The following is a 12,616-nucleotide window of genomic DNA, read 5'->3' as shown; positions in this document are numbered from 1 at the left end:
TGCCTTTATAAAGGAGATGCAGATTCTGTCTTCCATTAGTCTGAAGTGCAACAGCAACAATAAATAACTCATCTTTATATATAGCACTTTAAAGGCACTCATCATGACATCCTTGAGGTAGACAATATTAAATATTCTTATCCCTACGTCAGGAATGTTCTTCTTCACATAGAATGCCTAGAGATAGCTAAGTGGCCCAATGAATAGATTGCTGCACCTGGAATAAAAAATATCTGAGTTCAAACCCAGCCTCAGATGCTTATCAGCTGTGTGACCCTAGTTAAATTACTTAACCTCTGTAGACTTCAGTTTCTTCATCTGTAACATGGAAATAAAGTAAAATGATATTTATGAAGTGCTTCACAAACTATAAAGTGCCATGTAAATACTATTATTAGTATTATTATTCCTACAAGAAGTATTTCCTGATTCCATTAGCTCTAAGTATTTTCAATCCACCCTTCCCCTATTGTATTTATTTCATACTGTTACCAGTGTACCTGTTAGTTCCTTTCAGTGGAATGTAAGTTTCTTAGGGAAGGGATTGTTTGGTCCCAGTCTTTGTATTCCAAGCAACTCTGTTGTTTTTCATAAAAGCTTGTTAAATTGAAATTAATTGACAGGTCCCGAGGGACAGAGAAATTTAGTGATCTATCCACAGTTACACGACTAGTATACATCACACACAAGTCAAAGCTATTGTTCTTTCCACTACCCCGTATTGGCTCCTAAATGGGCTTCCCATAAACCTCTTCAAATTCTTAACTAGTGAACAAACTAGAAGACCCCTGCACTTTCCTTCAATGTCTGCTAGAGGCTTTATTAAAGACCTAGTCTGATTTAGTCATAATCATCTCTAAAAAGGTGACCCATGCAGAGGACAAGGCAGCATGGTAAGGTAGAAAGAGCTAGGAGTCAAGAAACATGACTTCTAATTGCAATTCTGCCATTAATTCACTGAGAGCATTTGGACAAATCCCTTAATTAAGCTGATCAATTTTTTTTTATTTAAGCACATGGACTTTATTGTCAGAGGACAGGGAATCTAATGTTCATATTGTTCCCTATATGATCCTGGGAAAGTCATTTCAACCTCTCTGGGCTTCAGTCTCCACATATGTAAAATGAAAAGTTTGGAGTGGATCAGGGGTGCTTAACTTGGGATCCTTTGACTCCTACAGGTTACATGAATAGATTTCAGGGTATCGATGTAATTGTTTGGGGGGAACATCTTTATTTCAACTGCTCTTTACCTCTAATATTAACATTTCTTTAAGTTATGAATTTTTTTTAATTTATAAGACAGGGTCCATAGATTTCACTAGACTTCCAAAGAGGTCCATGACATTGAAAAGGTTAAGAACCCCTAGACTTTGAGGTCTATGCTACATCAATCATTCTGAATTCTATGTTCTAAGATCTTGTGTTCTAAGGTCCCTCTCAGTTCTGTGGTCTAAGGTCTCTTCCTAGTCTATAACTCTGTATTTTAGCATTCTATGTTTGAAGATAGTTTCCAACTCTAACATTTTCTGTTTTAACATTCTGTGTCCTAAAGACCCTTCCCACATTAACAATCTAAGATGTAAAGTCTTTTTCTGGTCTAACATTCTGTATTGTGTGTTCTAACATTCTGCTAGATCTAAAATCTATTCCAGCTTTAAGATTTTGTGATACAAAATCCCTCCCAGTTCCAATATTCTGTTCCAATTTCCTTTCTGTCTTTGAATCCTATGATCTTATGTTTTGTGAAAGCTATTCTTCATAAGCAAATGAGGCTAAGCTGTAAACTACAGGAAGGGGAATGGTCTCAAATGACCACAGAAAAGTGGAAAAGAAAGCTGGGGTCTTGTTTTCCCCTTTTCTGTGTCTCGGCTAGACTCCCAGACTCAGCTCACAGGGCTCAGGTGTCTGGAAAAATTCTCCTCTTCAGCTGGTAGAAATGAGGCAGGTGTCTGCAATTAAGGGAAGATGAGAGCAGAGCAGCATGACCAGGGCTCTGGCCACCTGGCTCCTCTTAGCAGTTCAATTTCCAGCCTGGCATACCAGGTGCAGAGGCTCCTTCTGTCCCATGCTTCATTGTCATCTTCCCTGAAGCACAGGGCAGCAATCACTCAACAACAGACATTGAGTGCCCAGCTTAGAGAAACCCAGTGTGGCAGAAAGATACTGAAGAAATACTAGACTGGGAATGATAAGACCTCAGTTCAAATCCCTGGCACTAATTTGCTATGTGACATTGGGCAGATCACTGACCATCTTCACATATGCCATGTCTCTTGACTCCTATTGGACTCTCCAGCTCCTACCCTGAAGCCTTGAATTCCTATAGGGGGGAGTTTTCCATAACTGCCTGACCTAGACCACATCTTCCCTTCCCCCTTCTAACCTCGAGAATACTAATCAAACCATCACTACCATTCTATGAAAGTCAGTAGTCTGAGGGGTCCTTCCCTATGTATTTCCAGTTCAAAATGCCCCTCCCTGACCACCACTCTCTTATGTATGTTGTCTTCACTCATTAGACCATAGCTACTTAAGAGCAGGAAGAATATTCCTTTTTGTATCTGTATCTCCAGCACCTGGCAGCATTCCTGACATGGGATAAATGCTTTATAAATACTTTTTCATTCATTCATTCCTTAAACTTCTGTAAAACAGAGGAATTGGACTTGATCACTTCATAGACTCATAGAATTTTAGATCCAGAATAAATTTTAGATCCCTAAATTCTCTTCTGACATTAATATTCTAGGATTCAATGCTCTCAGCTTCTGGACCAGGATTAAGCAATAACTAAAACAGATTCAAAGACATTACAATGGGGCTCATCTCTGATGTGAATAAAGAGGAGTCAAACTAAGGTGTCTTCAATCTTTAAATGTAAGGTCTAAGTTTTGGAGATATGGATTTGGAGGCAGAAGAAAAGTATTCAAATATCACCTCTGCTATACAGCTTTGGGAAAATCACTCAGGATCTCAGTTTCCTATCAGAATAGGTTGATTAGCTCATTTAGCTAATTAGGCCAAGGATATAGGTTCAATGTTCAGGTGGATCAGTTTAGCTGATGCTTTCCATGGCTAAAAACTACAAAAAACAGACCATAAACCCTGTGACAGGGCACCACTATCACATTGGGTGATAAAATGTGAATGACCAAATACAATGTAAAAATATCCCAACTACAGGTGAACCAATGATTTTATGTGCTTGTTTTTGTTTATGCATCACATGTGCTGGGATTAAGCAGACCAGAAGCAGTCAAAGAGAAAGAACAGGATATATGGTTTTACCAATTCAAAAGGCATCTGTTAGGACCAAGTAATGGAAGTATTTACTTTAAATATCCATCCTTTAGGAAATTACAGCTTGAAGGGACCTTAGAACTGAGTATCCAAACTGAGACGGCAGAACAGACAGCAAGAAGAAAGCAAGAGTAAAGTATAGGGGCCAGCTAAATGTAGTGAACTCTCACCAATCAAAACAGCATGTCTCCTTAATGGGAGTTCCAAAAACTGAGAGGCTTCGTTCCTGAAAATCTCATTCAGAGGTTGCAGTGGTAGCATATGACAAAAAGATGGTCATTGCCAGGGTGAAACACAGCTGCAGAATGTCACAGACAATAGAATATCATAGAACAAAGAATGTCAAGCTAGAATGGACATGAACAATTTTCTAAGAGATCAGCTAGTCTAACCCGTTGTTTTACATGCAATCACTTATATATTCTCTCACTTAGCAAATATTTCTTATGTACCTACTATGAGCAGAGTTATGTGGTAGGGACCTATTCCTGTCCTCTAGGAAGTTACTGCCAGAAAGAGAAGTTAAGGAAAACCAAAGATAACCACAATACCCACTACATGAGAGGGAGTAAGAAGTGATTAAGAATTGACATCCAAAAAAAAGATGGGAAGATTAACTGGACCACAATTGTTGCACAGTCACTCCTAGATATTTCTGGTTGGGGTGCAGGACCCCCAGCAATGTGAAAAACCTCAGAATAACTCTAGGCCCTACCTCAAACCTTTATTTTAATCGTTCTGATCATATTTACATTTATTCACACGAAACAAGTAAAATGACACACTATACCCATAAAAACAGTTGCAGTTTCTAACTGAGAGAGGTTAGTATCTCACACACTATGCAGAGTCTCTAAAGCCACTAAAAACCTCTAAAGGGTAGCTGCAACAACTGCTTCATGGATTTTCTTCTCCTACTAAACAAGGATCACTGCGGGAGAAAATCATGTGACTGAGTCTGGAGAGGAGAGGTTCCCAAAGACAATGCACAACCCATGTTCTTTAGTACACTGAAACTTTTTAAACAAAATTTAACTGTTCATAATAAATTTATGTACACACACTCATGATAACAAATTATAAACTAGATTAGTAATATACAGTATTTGTGCATTTATGACAGTGATTTTTTAAAATTTTCTTTATATATGTCCATTGTCTACAATTTTCACACTGCAAATCTCCAAAAATTCTTATTTGATTAACAATAGCCAACCTGTGAATAACCAAAACCACTGATGTGAAACCCATGAATCTCTAGGAATGACTGTATATAGAGGATGTCTATCTGTGAAGCAATACAACTTTGATGACATTTCAGGATTGGGTCCCATGATATATGAACAAAGACTAGATTGAGAATCCTGGAGATTTCAAGTGATGGAGAAAAATCACAGGATTTATTACTAAAGAAATGAGGTAATCAAAAGCATAGCAGTAATTCCTAACTTATTTACCAGATTTCTCTCTTTACTAATTTTTTTTTTGGCTTTTTGAAGGGCAGTTCCAGTTAAGTGACTTGCCCAAGGTCACATGGCTAGTAAGTGTTATGTGTCTGAGGCCAGATTTGAACTCAGGTCCTCCTGACTTCAGGGCCAGTGTTCTGTTCACTGTGCCACCTAGCTGCCTCTTCTTTACTAAATTTTAGTGAGAAGACTCGATATACATATAAAAAGATATCATTTGGTAAGAAATATGAGGAGAGAATAAATAGACATACAAAAGTTATAATCTACAGCAGACAACATCTTTACAGACATATAATTGATTGAAAGGAACTAAGAATACAGGACCCCACTGTGCTTGCAGTTTGTGGACTATAAAAAAGCACTTATGTGTTAGAGCGAAATGCTGCCTTAAAGACTTTCTTTCAATAAGGTGGCTCCCATGCGGATGATAAAATCACACAAGATTCCTTGAAAGATGTAAGAATAGAGATAACCTTGTTCAATGACCCTCTAATTATTAACATCAAGTGAGATATAAAACAGAGACTTATATGGTCTCCAAATGAGTTTGCTGCTGTCACAGAGGGTGTTCACTGCAGAGTCCTTGGAGGCTGCATGGGACAGTAGGAAGAGAGCAGATTTCAGAGTTAAAGGACCTAGGGTCAAATCCTGGATATGCTACTTTCTGGGTAGTCTTAGATCTGACTACATCACTCCTCTACTCAATAAACTCAAGTGACTCCCTAGTACCTCCAGGATAAACTACAAAACCCTTTCTTTCGCATTCAAAGCCTTTTAAAGCTAGACCTTTCCAACCTTTTCAATCTTCTTATACCTTTCTTTACCAACATGTACTCTTCAATCCAGTGATACTTGCCTCCTGGTTGTTCCATGAATGAAACACTATCTCTCAGCTCTGGACATTTTCTCTGGTTATCTCCAATGCCTGGAATGCTCTCACTCCTTGTCTCAGCCTATTAGCTTCCCTGACATTTTTTGATGTTTATTAAGTAGTTTCAGTGGTAACCAACTCTTCATGACCCTATGGTTTTCTTGGCAGAGATGGTAGAGTGGTTTGCCATTTCCATCTCCAGTGTGTCCCCATTTTACAAATGAGGAAGTGAGACAAGCAGGGTTAAGTGACTTTCCTATGGTCACACAGCTAGCAAGGCCAGGAAAATGAACTCAGGAAAATGAGTTTTCTTGACTTCAGGCTGGCAGTTTATCCACTGTGCCAACCAGCTGCCCTTTAACTTGAATAGCTTGGGAAACTATAGGAATGTTGTTGTTATTTTTGTAGTGTCCAAATCTTCATGACCCCATTTGTTGTTTTCTTGGCAGAAGTATTGGAGTGGTTTGCCATATCCCTTTCCAGATCATTTTATAGCTGAGGGAACTGAGGCAAACAGAGTTAAGCAACATACCCAGGGTCACAAAGCTAGTAAATATCTGAGGCCAAATTTGAACTCAGGAAGATTAGTCTTTCCAACTCCAGACATGTTTCTCCAGGCATTCCCAACTGCACCACCTAGCTGCCCTTCTGACTTCCTTTAAGTTCCAACTAAAACTCTATCTTCTACAGAAAGTGGCTGACGAATGGCAAATGAGTGCCCACCCCTTCTTTGACCAACCAAACCCCAGAACAGTATCAACAATAGTTATGATTATCAGACAGAACCAGTGACTTGCCATCTGGTCTACCTCCATGTGGATATCCCTCCCTGCTTTTTTTCTCTTGTTCAGGGGTGAATAATCAAGTCAATCACCATTGTTACTGCCTAGGGTTACAATACACTCCCTGATGTCTCTGTTCAGAATGCCCATAATTCAGTTGAAGCCTACCTTGTCTGATGGGCCCCTCCCTGGCCATATTCGCCAGTCCCTCTAACCATTTTTTTCCATCCTTCTTTGTCTATATTTTGCTGTACCCTACTCTGCTGTCATGTTCTATGTAGTTCCCATTCTACTGTTGATAATTGTTGACAACTTTCTCTTCATATTGAACTTGTTCCTTTTCCCTTTTTCCATTTCCTTATATCATGAAAACCTGGCTTAACCCATAAGACATTGTCTTCCTCTCCAGCACTAGATTTAACTTCCCTTCTGTTCCTATACACAATGGGCCAGGATGAGGGGTATGAAAGAACCTTGATCCTCACTGCCCCTCCAGATTCTCTTGCTACAACAATCACTTGGCAATTTTTCTCCCTTGGAGAGTCATTCCACACAGCTGTGACACCCTCTCCAGATTTTGGTGACTGTTCTCAATTGCTACCTCCCTCCCCTAAGTAATTCTCCCTTATTTCTCCAGGAATTCAGTACCTACCATTCAGGGATTTTTTTTTCTTCTCCCATCCAGGCTCTTATACAGGATATCCCAAAAATCTTACTGCAGATTTAAGCTTTAATAAGTTAAAACAGGGTTGATAGAATGGAAAAACAGGAAGGAGTAGAATGATTAGAAATTGCAAGAAAATAGATTTAGGAGGGAAGAAGGAAAGGGAGGGATGGCAGGAAAGGAAGTTTTGGTCAAATAGAGAAATTTCAAAGTTTGAGATTTATCACGAATGCAAAGCATTTGAAGGTAATGGTAACATTAGAGACCTGGCTGTCCCTATGAATAGCTAAACTAGAGAAAAGATATGATGATATAGCTGAGGAACTTAATGAAGCAAGAATGTTTGAAGACATATCAACCTGTAAACTGAAGTCCCCAAATACAGGATGTCTCAAAAGTCTTAGTGCAATTTTAAGTAGCTTAATGTTACTATTTCCTTCAAGGGATTTATAACCATGATCAATACCAAACTCTAAAATTTCTCTTTCTGATGATGACATCCTTTCCTCCCATCTCTTCCTGTGTTTCATCCCTCCTAATCCTGTGTTTTCCTATAATCTCCATTCATTTTACCCCTCCCTGTTTCCCATTCCATCAAAGTTGGTTTCCTTCCCTAATCTCCATTAGCAATTTTGACCTCATTGTAAGCTAGTTCAACTTTCCACTATCCTCTGCCTTCATATCCCCTACTCTCTTGTCCTATGATCACTCATCCCTTTCCAAACCCAACCTCTGAATTATCTCTCACATGGGAAGAGGAAGTTTATCATATATATCTACCTAAGAGAAAATATTCAGTGACTTGGATTCACAGGGAGATAAAAAGGACTGATGGCAGATTTCATAGATAAGGTAGGGGAAAAGGCTAGCACAAAGACACTAAAAGGGGGGGGGGACCATGGAAAGAGGGAGGGACTACAGAAATAGGAGGGGTGTTGGGGGGGTGACATTTAAAGCAAGTGTGGCCAACTTCACAATTTTACATCAGGATGTCATTGAAGGGAGAAGAGGTGCCCTTCCCCACTACCTATATTTTTTTCTGATTCCTTGCTCCTAGCAGGCAAAGACAAAACCAAAACAGTCATTCCATGGTTTCTTGTCCTCTGGTACAGTATTTCAGCATTCCATCCCAGATGGGTCAAAGCTCTCCTTTCCGTGGAAAGTCTTATTGAATTCCCTCCTGGCCTGCAGAACCACCAGGTTATAGACCTGGAACTGAGAAGTAGAACTTAGAGGTTGCCTAGTCCACAAACCTCTCATTTTATGAATATGGAAAGTGAAACTCAGAAATTGTAACTTGTAAAATGTCACCTACATTGTACTTTAGTCTGGATTTGAACCCAAGTCCTCTGATTCCAATCCACTGTTTTTACCATTGTACTATGTAGAAACTCAGAGCTAGCCCAATCTTTACCTGAAAAAAAGATATAACCACCCCCTCCAAACATGAGTGACAAGTGATCATCCAGTCTTTTCTTAAATTCATAAGGAAGATCTTATAGACAGGTCCCCTTCCTCAAATATCTCTTACTAGAAGGCATGGTGCAGTGAAAAGTGTCCTAGATTTAGAGTTAGAAGATAGGGATTCAGATCCCAGCTCTATCATTTACTACTTGTGTGATTTTGAGCAGGTCACCCTCTCTCTGGCCTTGTTTTCTCATCTATAATTAAGGGGGTTGGTACATTCTATTCTGTACCCTCTCTACTTGGTCCCTATGGCTCAGCTGGGCTCCACTGGAATCCCTTGCCTCTATAGGTGAGTTCTTGCCAGGACCCAGGCCTCCATGCCTTAAGCCCATTTCATTCCTTGTCACCAGGATTAATATATTATCTCCCAGCTTCCCTTTATGGGTTGTCCTTAGAATGTAAGCTCTTTGAGAGCAGGAGGAGGAATTGTTTTATTTGTATCGCCAACACTTCACACAGTATCAGGCACATAGTAAGTGATTAATAATGTTTCATCTATCTATTTATCAATCAAAAGCTACCTTGGGCTCTAGTTCTCTGAGTCTATGAAATATGGGGTTTAGGAGAGGACAATGACCCTTCCTGAGCCACCTTTAAGTCACCCAAGATAGGGCCATGATCTATCAGTTCAGGTGTGTTCACTGAATTGTGGGAAATGTCACTGATCTTTATATTCCTTGCCTAATCCCTTTGTCCCTCTCCCAGGGCAATAATAGGAGGGAATGAAATGGCCATTTTAAAAGAACAAACTGGGGTGATTTTCTAAACTTAAATACTTAATTAAAATTTAATTTAAAAGAAATATAATATTAAAATGTAATTTTAAATTATTTTAAAACAATTTTAATCTAAAGGAGTGAATGATGGAGGAGAGGCACACATCTAGATCTATAAAGTAACGTGCAAATAAGGATTTTTCATTTCTAAGATTTCAAAGCTAGCTTCCCATACCTTAAATCGATCTTTGCTTTTCATACAAGTGCTCTGGAAAGATAATAAACAGCTTACAGCAGGAGAGTCAATTAACAAGGAATCTGCAGTGGAAGATGTCCCTGAGAGGTAAAATACCTTACAGCTTTTATATTGTGCTTAAAGCAATTGGTTTTCAATATCCTCTGCCTGCTGCAAACTGCTTTGCTGTTGTGGTAATAATCATCCTAAGGGGGTTCAACAGTGGAGCTGAGAGATCTGGGCTTGGATGTGAGCAGATGGGTGACCCTATCCAAGTCATTTCACTTCTCTGAGACCCAGTTTTCTGCTCTGTAAATGGCAGGGGGAAAAACTAGTAGTAATAAATAATAGTCATAATAATTATACCACTTTTATGGTGATTGTGTGGATCAAATGAGATAATGTATATATTGTACTTTGCAGAATTTTAAGAGTACTATGTAAATATTGGCTACCTAGGTGAGGATAGAATATGAAGAATTCCTAGAGAGACAGTGCCCTCTATCAATACAGATTAGAATGGCATCTACCCTGCAATTTAGAGTCTTACAGAGTTGCCTAGGATAGTGAGTGGGTATTGCCCAGGGTCATACAGCTAGTATTTACCAGCTCTGGGACTTGAACCTGGGTCTTCTTACATCAGAGACAGGCTTTGTATCTACTGATATATGCTACCTCAACTATTACTACTACCATTACTAGTACTACTACTAACTACTAACAATTAAATACCAGTACTTATTACTACTTACCACCACTATGAACAATTTACTACTGTTAGTACTTCTCACTACCCTCAACTGCTTACTACTATTTACTATCACTATTTGACACTACTGCTGCTGCTGCTACTAATTCTACTACTACTTCTACTACCACTATTACTACTACTACTTCTACTACTACTTCTACTTCTACTACTACTATTGCTACTACTACTTCTACTACTACTACTTCTATTACTACTACTACTACTTCTACTACTACTTCTACTTCTACTACTACTACTGCTACTACTACTACTACTACTTCTACTACTACTACCACTATTACTACTTCTACTACTACTACCACTATTACTACTACTTCTACTACTACTACTTCTACTAGTACTACTACTACTTCAATTATTACTACTTCTACTACTACTACTTCTATTACTACTACTACTACTTCTACTACTACTACCACTATTACTACTATTACTACTTCTACTACTACTACTACTTCAACTATTACTACTTCTACTACTACTACTTCTACTACTACTTCTATTACTACTACTACTACTTCTACTACTACTTCTATTACTACTACTTCTACTACTACTACCGTGTTTCCCCGATAATAAGACCTATCCCAAAAATAAGCCCTCCCCTTACTGTGTAAGATTCCTCTAAAATAAGCCCTCCCCCGAAAATAAGCCCTATTGAGATTGCTACTGTAGTGAAGGTGATCCCCTGCGCTACATGCTACATTATGGTACCCTCTGTATGCACCGTCCCCCCCCCCCAGGTGAAACACATGCCGCGCTCCAAGCTGCATCCAATCAGAGCTGCAACAGTGAGCACGTCATCCTGTTCTTCCCCAGTGATTTGCTTGCTGGCGCCTTTGAGAGCAGTGCCACGGAGGAGAGCTGAGGCAGGACAACATAAAAACCCGGTATGTAAGCGGGAGTGAGGGGGCATGATGGAGGATATAAAGGGCATGATGGAGGAAAAAAGAAGAACTCAGGGGGCATGATGGAGTGAAAAGAAGGACTGATGGTCATAATTTTATTATTCTGTCTGTTTTGACCCCCAGACATGAGTACAAAAAGGAAGAGCTATACTGTTGAGTATAAGAAAGCAATTGTAGAGGAGTCACATGGCAAGAATCTTGCAGTTTTCTGTAAAGAAAAACTTTTGGACCTTCAAATGGTCAGAAAATGGAGAGCAGATTATAATAACCTCAATCAACAGGTGGATGAGGGAAAAGGGAAAAAGCGCAGGTCTGGATCAGGTCGGCAGCCCTTATATCCTGACTTGGAGATCCTCATTGGTGAATGGATTGCTGACAGGAGAGCAAAGGCCTTGGTTGTGCACAGGGCTGATACCCTATTCAAGCATTTGCCCTTTCAATGGCACCAGAGTTTGAAATGGTCTCAGAAGGATTCAAAGCATCACAACACTGGTTGGACGGTTTCCTTCAACAGTATGAACTGTCCCTAAGAAGATCAACAACACTGTTTAAGCTGGAAGATGCTGAAGTTATTAAACGTGCACTTGCATTCAAGTCCTTTATTGATAGGATCGACATTTCCAAGTACCAAACCTGCAATATGATTGCTATGGATGAAACTGCAGTGTTTATGGGACAAGGATCTCAAACAACAATTCATCGCAGGGGTGCAACGTCAATCTACATTTCCACCACTGGCTATGAAAGTGCACGGATCACCTGTGTTTTGGCAATTCGTTTGGATGGAAAGAAAGCCACACCTCTAATCATCAGTAAGGGCAAGAAAGATAAGATTGAACGTGTATCTGGCATTTACGTTTTTGAAACCGAAAAAGCCTGGTGTACACAAGCCGTTATAAGAAAGTGGGTTGATTTAATGCTGCCACTTGTTATGCGAGGTAACCAAAGAGGTCTGATAGTCTGGGATTCAGCCAGCACTCACCACGCTAAAGAAATGAAGAACTTCCTTGCAGAGAGAAGAATAGATCAAGTAATGATTCCTGCAGGAATGACTGCCTATCTCCAGACCCTTGATATTGCAATAAACAAGCCATTCAAGGACCATTTGCGCGTGGAAGTCAATGACTACATTGAAAATAGAATGGAAAGAAATCAGCTTGGAAACTTTGTGAAGCCCTGTCTGCAAGAAGTCGTGACTTGGGTGAAGAAGTCATGGGATAAAATTACTGACAGCTGTGTCGCCAAGGCACTACGAGCAGGTTACCTGGACAAGACATATTCATTTAAAGAGAGCTACCGGTATATTGCTGGACATGACAGATTGGGTCCACTTCTTCTGAAGGAAATGGAAGAGCAAGACATCCAGGACAGAATTCAGGGTATGGACACTTATGACGATGTTGTTGAAAAAGATGACATGATCATTATT

The sequence above is a fragment of the Petaurus breviceps genome, unplaced genomic scaffold (assembly GCF_028583685.1).
Source record: "Petaurus breviceps papuanus isolate PSGF00001 unplaced genomic scaffold, PetGlider_PUasm1.0 98, whole genome shotgun sequence".
NCBI lineage: Eukaryota > Metazoa > Chordata > Mammalia > Diprotodontia > Petauridae > Petaurus > Petaurus breviceps.
This window is presented reverse-complemented; position numbering follows the sequence as displayed.